The sequence below is a fragment of the Dreissena polymorpha genome, chromosome 10 (assembly GCF_020536995.1).
Source record: "Dreissena polymorpha isolate Duluth1 chromosome 10, UMN_Dpol_1.0, whole genome shotgun sequence".
Lineage (NCBI taxonomy): Eukaryota > Metazoa > Mollusca > Bivalvia > Myida > Dreissenidae > Dreissena > Dreissena polymorpha.
The window spans coordinates 1865117-1872710 of NC_068364.1; the positions used below are offsets into that span (position 1 = coordinate 1865117).

Sequence of the window (7594 nt, forward strand, 5' to 3'; positions counted from 1 at the left end):
ATATTTCGTGAGAATGGTACATGGATGGGTTTTACACACAGTGGCCACACAATGTTATGCATTAAATTTTACAAATATAGCTATAATTACATAATTCTGAACTTATTTTCTTTGTTAGAAAAATGTATTACTCTTTAACACTACATATATATGACATTTTCTCTTATTTTAAAGCATTTTAAACTTAACATGGCAGACTTTCTTAATACAGTTTTGTTTGAACTATTAAGTAGTTTAATAAACTGAACTTGAACATATTTGGCCGGATTCTATTATATTTCAGAGTTAATGCATTCCTAACATCATTATAATAAGATAATTAAAGAATAAAGTGAAATTCATCCTCGATGTCATTAAGGTTACATAATATTCATGCATTCAATACTCAACCCAAACCCACAATACCCGACAAAATACACCCAAAATACGATATCGGAACAAATACAAAGTGTCTACCTCTTGATTCCCTGGATCAGCCGATTCACGTTTGTTACATACATGGCATATTAATATTATCATTTTTTTCTTTTTGTTTTAACATCGAAACAAATAAACATGAATATGAAGTGTAACCATGTGTTTGTTAATAATTCATATGTTTTGTAGTACAATAGTAGAATATTCTTAGAATATATCATGATCTTGTTTCAGAAACCGATATAACTTGTGATAATTCGATGAAACAATCTCAAACAGAATATCCCAATATTTTGCTTTCAAAGAAACAAAAGAAGTTAGCGAGATTGCAACAACAAAAGAAAAAACAAAAGAGACAAAAGAAGTTAGCGAAGTTAGCGAGATTGCAACAACACACTACAATCGGTAATCCGCTAGCGAGATTGCAACAACACACTACAATCGGTAATCCGCTTTTCAATCCTTTTTAAACAATAATTCAATCGATGAAAGTCTTATAAACCGAAATAAAAATATATTAACCACTTAATTAAATTAAAAATGTGATCCATATGTCAAACAAAATTCAGTGATCCAGTGAACCTTACAATAATGATCAATATGCTTTCTCTATACGTCAAGACCAACAAATATGTAAACCAACCACCGAGCTACGCCGTATACATATTACTTGTCAATATGGACTTATTTATTCATCGGAAATAATCGACTGCAAAACACATCTCAATTGCAAGTCTTTAAATTAATGTCTGCTTATTTCTTACAGCTATGGAAATCTTTGTTAAAACATCGACAGACAATACTATCATCATCTCGGTTAAAGATTCAACTTCCATTGAGGCGGTCAAGGTCCAGATCGAACAAAAACTGGGACTTCCCACAAATGAGCAGAGGTTGCGTTTTGCTGGAAAGAACTTGCAAAATGATTTGTGTCTGTCCGACTACAATGTACACAACAATTCTACTCTCTACCTATATTGAACTTAAAATCAAATGGCTATTCCATATAGAAGAATTCGTGTATAGTATGCTATTCAGGCCACTGTTCCATATTTGTTTAATCAAAATGCTTAGATTCTATAATATGTGGTTTGATCATGCATTTATTGCGTTTACTGTTCACAGTATTTTCTTCAGATGACCCAAATCGTGGAGTTACTGGTGTTTTAATTGTCCAGCCAATGCTACATATTTCTTTTATTAAAATTGTTTGTTACTAGTATATATATTGTTCGCGCAAGTCTCTTTGTACCTGTATAATTAGTTTGTATTAACATGAAGATGCTTTAATTGTTAATAAAAGAAATTGTTACCTCATTAGTAGTTTGCACTACAGTCAAATTTATATGGGATATTGTTTTTAGCTCACCTAAGCACAATGTCGTTATGGTGAGCTTCCGTGATCGCCTTTTGTCCGTCGTGCGTCGTGCGACGTCAATATTTGCCTTGTTGACACTAGAGGCCACATTTATTTTACAATCTTCATGAAATTTGATCAGAAAATTGGTCTCAATAATATCTTGGGTGAGTTCGAAAGTGGTAACGTTTGCTTGAAAAACCTGGCTGCCAAGGGCGGGGCATTGTTCCTTATATTGCTAAATATGTATATAGTAAAACCTTGTTAACACTCTAGAGGCCACATTTATTTTCGATCTTCATGAAACTTGTCAGATGATTCATCCCAACAATATCTTGGACGAGTTCGAAAATAATGTCGGTTGATTTTAAAACATGGCAACCAGGGAGCGGGGTATTTTTCCTTATATGGCTATATATGGCTATAGTAAAGTCTGTTAACACTCAAGGAGCCACGTTTATTTCCGATCTTCATAAAACTTGGTTAGAAGATTCATGCAAATGATATCTTGGAAAAGTTCAAACACGATGCCGGTTGGTTGAAAAACACGGCCGCCAGGGGGCGGGGCTTTTTCCCTTTATGGCTAAAGTAAAACTTTGTTAACACTCCAGAGGCAACATTTATTTCCGATCTTCATGAAACTTGGTCAGAAGATTGGCCCCAATTATATCTTAGGTGAGTTTGAAAATGGTTTCGGTTGCTTTAAAAACATGACCACCGGGGGCGGGGCATTTTTGCTTATATGGCTATATATAGCTATAGAAAAACCTTGTTTACACTCTAGAGGCCACATTTATTTCCAATCTTCATGAAATTCGGTCAAAAGATTGGCCTCAATAATATCTTAAATGAGTTTGAAAATGGTTACGTTTGCTTGAAAAACATAGCTGCGGGGCATTTTTTCCTTATATGGCTTTATTAAAATCTTGTTAACACTCCAGAGGCCACATTTATTCATCCCAATAATTACTTGGACGAGTTCAAAAATGATACTGGTTGGTTTAAAAACTTGGTCGCAAGGGGGCGGGGCATTTTTCCTTATATGGCTATAGGAAAACCTTGTTAACAATATAGAGGGCACATTTTTTCGATCTTCATAAAAACTTGGTCAGAAGATATGTCCCAGTGAAATCTTGAATGAGTTCGAAAATGGTATCGGTTGCTTTAAAAACATGGCCACCAGGGGGCGGGGCATTTTTCTTAATAAGGCTATGTATTGCTTGAGCTAAACCTTACTAACCACTCTAGAGACCACATTTACTGTCCGATCATCATAATACTTGGTCAAACGATTTGTCTCAATGATATCTTGGATGAGTTCGAAAATGGTCCCGGTTGGTGGAAAAACATGGCCGCCAAGAGGGGCGTGGCATTTTTCCTTATATAGCTATGATTAAACCTTGTTAAAACTCTAGAAGCTATATTTATTGTTCGATCATTATGACACTTGGTCAGAAGATTTGTCCCAATTATATTTCGGATAAGTTCGAAAATGGTTCCAGTTGCTTGAAAACCATGGCCACCAGGGGGCGGGGCATATTTCCTTATATGGACTTATGAATCTTTATGAAACTTGTCAGAATATTTGTTTAAATGATATTTTGGATGTGTATCAAAATGGTTCTAGTCTGTTGAAAAAACGTGGCTGCCAGGTTGTTCACTTGTCTTGAAAGTTGGTAAGAACATTTTGTTGTAATGCCATCTTAGGCTGCACAGAAGAGGTCAGTTCCTTTGAATCTCAGGTGAGCGACTTTGGGCCTTTCATGCCCTCTTGTTCAAAGATAAATATCGCTGCCTTGGTGCAAAAGAGGTTTCATTTGACATTGAAATAAGAAGGCACATGGTACACCTTTTTCACAAATGGGGCGATATGATTAAGACTAATACCATTCTTACACATATGTTGTAGTGTTTTATTGCTGTTTGTTTTTGGCTTAAATGTTTAAAATAATTTTAAATCAATATTAACATGTCCGCTTTTGTTAAAGGTCCTAAACCGTCGTTAGGTTTTAAGCAACGTCTCTATTAATATATAACAAATAAGATTTCGTGGAGTACAATAACGTGTGGTATGTGCTCTTGTATACAATGGTGAATGAATTGCATATTAACAGCAAACTTCTTTACGGAACAAGCTTGAGCATACACATGCAAGCAATTCTCTTATCGGGCCACCGACAAAACGTCAGAATGGGAGATTTTCTTTAAGTCTTACTAGTATTCTACTTGGATACGCAATTCACAAAATCACAACTGTTGTTTTATAGGTAAATATCCATAACTAACGCATCCAATATCACAAAATATCTTTATAAATATTAAAGGGATCTTTTACGGTTTGGTAAATTGACAAAATTGAGAAAAAGTTGTTTCTGGTTCGCAAATTTTAGGTTTAGTTATGATATTTGTGAGGAAACAGTATTACTGAACAATTGCCATGGTCTAATATAGCCATTATATGCATCTTTTGACGATTTAAACACCTGAAAATTATAAAACGTTGAACACGAAACGATTGAATAATTTGGAGAGTTCTGTTGTTGTCGTTTAAATTTGTGAAACTACGAAGATTGCTTATATAAGGTATAAAATGCGCCTGCTATTTATGCTTGGCAGGAAAGCTCAGTTGGCTAATGCGTTTTTACTTTAGGATTCCGGGGGTCACTGGTTCGAGTCCTGCTGAGGGCTACTTTTTTTCCTTTTTTAAATGTTATTTTTGATTTTTTACTGTAGCTTTTAAAATTTAATGTTAACATTTATCAATATAAAGCATTTAATGACAAACTTCAAAATATGCCAAAATCTGTGAAAAGGTCCCTTTAATAGGTCAATAAAAACATGCATCTTTCAAGGATTGTCTTCTGGATGTGTGTGTGTGGCCTATTTTACAGACCTTTGGCTTATTCCGTACATCGTGCAACAAAGGAGTGCAATCATGATTCCATTTTGAATTTTCAGATTTTTAGAAATATAATATTGTGATTAAATATATTTTATATTCTCTATTTACGTTTGATTGACTATTAATATGTTGTTAATTTTTGTATACAAGTTAATGTTTTAAATTACATATGATGTGATGTTATGCTAATCTCTAAAAGTGTTTAAACTCCAAATGCTTTGCTATGACCATTCCATCTAGAATTATTATGTGTATGGTAAGGATGGTTTTCTTTGCAATTTGTCGCATGCCTCAAAAAAAAGAGTAGCAGAAAGTAACAAACATTCTCTACTTATAATTCTTGTTGATGTTTTAATTCTTATTTAATAAGGCGGATCAACGCGCGGAGACGCGCCAATTGTTAACACGTGAACGACATAATCGCGTAATAATATTATATAGAAATTGACATGAGTTCATAATAGATTTAAAATACAGCAAATATCATTACGACGATTCATGCAAGGTCTAGAAATACTTGTTCATCTGTTTTTTTAGCCATAGGACAATCATTATACATATTTTACGTTTATTTATTTAATAAGCTTTTTTTCCTTTTTTAATAAGCTTATTTTGACACTAAAATATATTTTTCAAAGTTTGGAAAGTGTTTATCACATACACATGATGTATAAATTATCTGGTTTACATCTTTGCAAAAACGCAATACTGCATCCATATAAGTTTCAAATAAGCTCATAAAGAAAAAAAAAGGATTGAGCTGTATTACACAAAATAGATTGATGACATCATTTACTTAAGTCAATTTGTCTCAACATGCAAAATTACAAACAGAAGGACAGACATTTTATTCAAGACTTGTACATAGTACATCGTCTAAACACATACATTTACAAATAATATGTCAACATGCTAAGACATTTTCATTTCCGCATTTCCGAGAAAAAAAAATAATAACAACAAATCAACAGGAATGAAAAAAGTGCGAAGTAAACATAAATGATAATGCCATCTCTGTAGTGGAGATGAGCTAGTAATGAATATGCATTTGAATTTGCAAAATATATTTATACAGACGCGGTTAACAATTTTATTAAATACAACTGCTATTTGCTCTAAGCGTATTTAATCACAGTTAACAATTTTGATGTAAATACAATGACATTTAATGCAATCGATCAATTCAAACAATTGTTCCATGTGTATTCATACATGAATAGATCAACAAACACTCATTCGTATTGGATATATCACGAGCATTTAAACTTTCAGACCGCATAGTGAGTGATTCTTTTATAAAAAGTGATAGCTTAATAAGTTCTGCTCTGTAACTTGATTTAAGTAATTCTAAATATTTATATACTGATGCCCTTATTAAGTATTTACTTTTGATATATTTTTTCTTATTATTTCATATCTTGGGCACACACATACAAAGTGATATTCATCTTCTATATTGTAATGACCCACCCCCACACCCATTATATGCTTAAATGCTTTATTGTTTACTGTTATACTTACGTGGAATGCAGTTTCCAAAGTTATACTACTAATGATTATGATGTTGATGATGATAATTGCACTTACCTTGTTATTCGTGTAAGGCTTGCAAAGTCCATTGTTTACATCCTTTTAACACAATAATCCATTTCATTTCCATGACTTATTCCGTAATACCACGAATTATTAACTGCACTAACAGAACTATTAGTATTATGCGTATTGTTTCCATTTCGATCCTGTTGTTTATTGACAAGCCATATTTGTGCATTATTATGTAAATGTTATGCATAAATCTGACCTGTCATGGCCGCTATGACACAGAATTTGCCAGCATAATTGTGGATTCTGACAGCTCAGGCTGACGGATTCTGATTGGATGATTCCCGAGCTGTCAGAATCCTATTGGTTTATTGTTATTATGCTGGCAGGCTGTCATATGGTCATTGGTCAGTTAAGGTCACGTGGGCACTTTCCAGAAAGTATATAAGGGCGCTAGAATTTGAATTTGACAGCACAACTTCCATCTTGGTAGCTCCACTTGTCTGGGCAGTAAAGTGAGTAAAAACATCTTGGGTAACTAAAAATAACTTGTAACGTATATCCGAGAAAGTGTCCACCAAACTTGTCTAATTTTGCAATAACATATTAAACCTACTAAATAAATATATTATTTAAACTGCCGCCAGTCTTGTTGTAAGAATATAACTCATAAAGAAACCAATAAACCCATCCTGACGGACGCCACAATTGGTGTCAGAACTGGGGATCGTTCAGTGCCGAAGGACGATTTTACAAACCCGCCTGAAGTTATAGTAAATTCCAATGTGATGACGTCATTGAATGAATATATGACGCAGTATTTACTTAGCGCTCGTTGAAGTGGTTTAAAGGGGCATATCCCTCGATAATTTAAAATATTTTATCCGTGATTCGCGAATCGCAATATAGATCTAATATATATTATATAAAATATATTGTGTGTTATTTTTGCATAACTAACATATTGTGTTTATTTAAAAGGCCCGTGTACAAGGAACATTTAATAAATAGTGTGGTTAATATAAATCTATAAATCTTTGACTATTCCTATAAAATAAGTGCAAATTAAAAAATATGGCTAGCGAAAGTTCGGATTCCGAGGTTGTGTTAAATTTGAGAAATTTAGAAAATAGTGAATTCGAAATTAGGAGTGAAGCTTCAGTAACTTCTTCCATGTCTACTGGTCGCCATCGTCGACGTCAGCGAGCAACACCTGTTCCGCCGTGTACGTCGGAAACTGATTCCGAGGCTGGGTCCAGTCCCGTGCGCCGACATGGCCGAGCGCAAAATCTCAATTTCAACAACGTAGGTGTTGACCGTTGTAACAACTGGAGGGCATCCGAACATGTCCCCCATCTCAAGCCAGAGCCATACAG

General features: G+C 34.0%; 1 long non-coding RNA gene across 1 annotated transcript; it reads left to right on the plus strand.

The window, feature by feature from the left end:
• The first annotated feature begins 761 nt into the window (after positions 1 to 761).
• On the plus strand, positions 762 to 5018 carry LOC127848519 (uncharacterized). Its single transcript, XR_008034562.1, has 2 exons — positions 762 to 822; positions 1184 to 5018. It is a non-coding gene; the product is annotated as an uncharacterized LOC127848519 (long non-coding RNA).
• The last annotated feature ends 2576 nt before the right edge of the window (positions 5019 to 7594 follow it).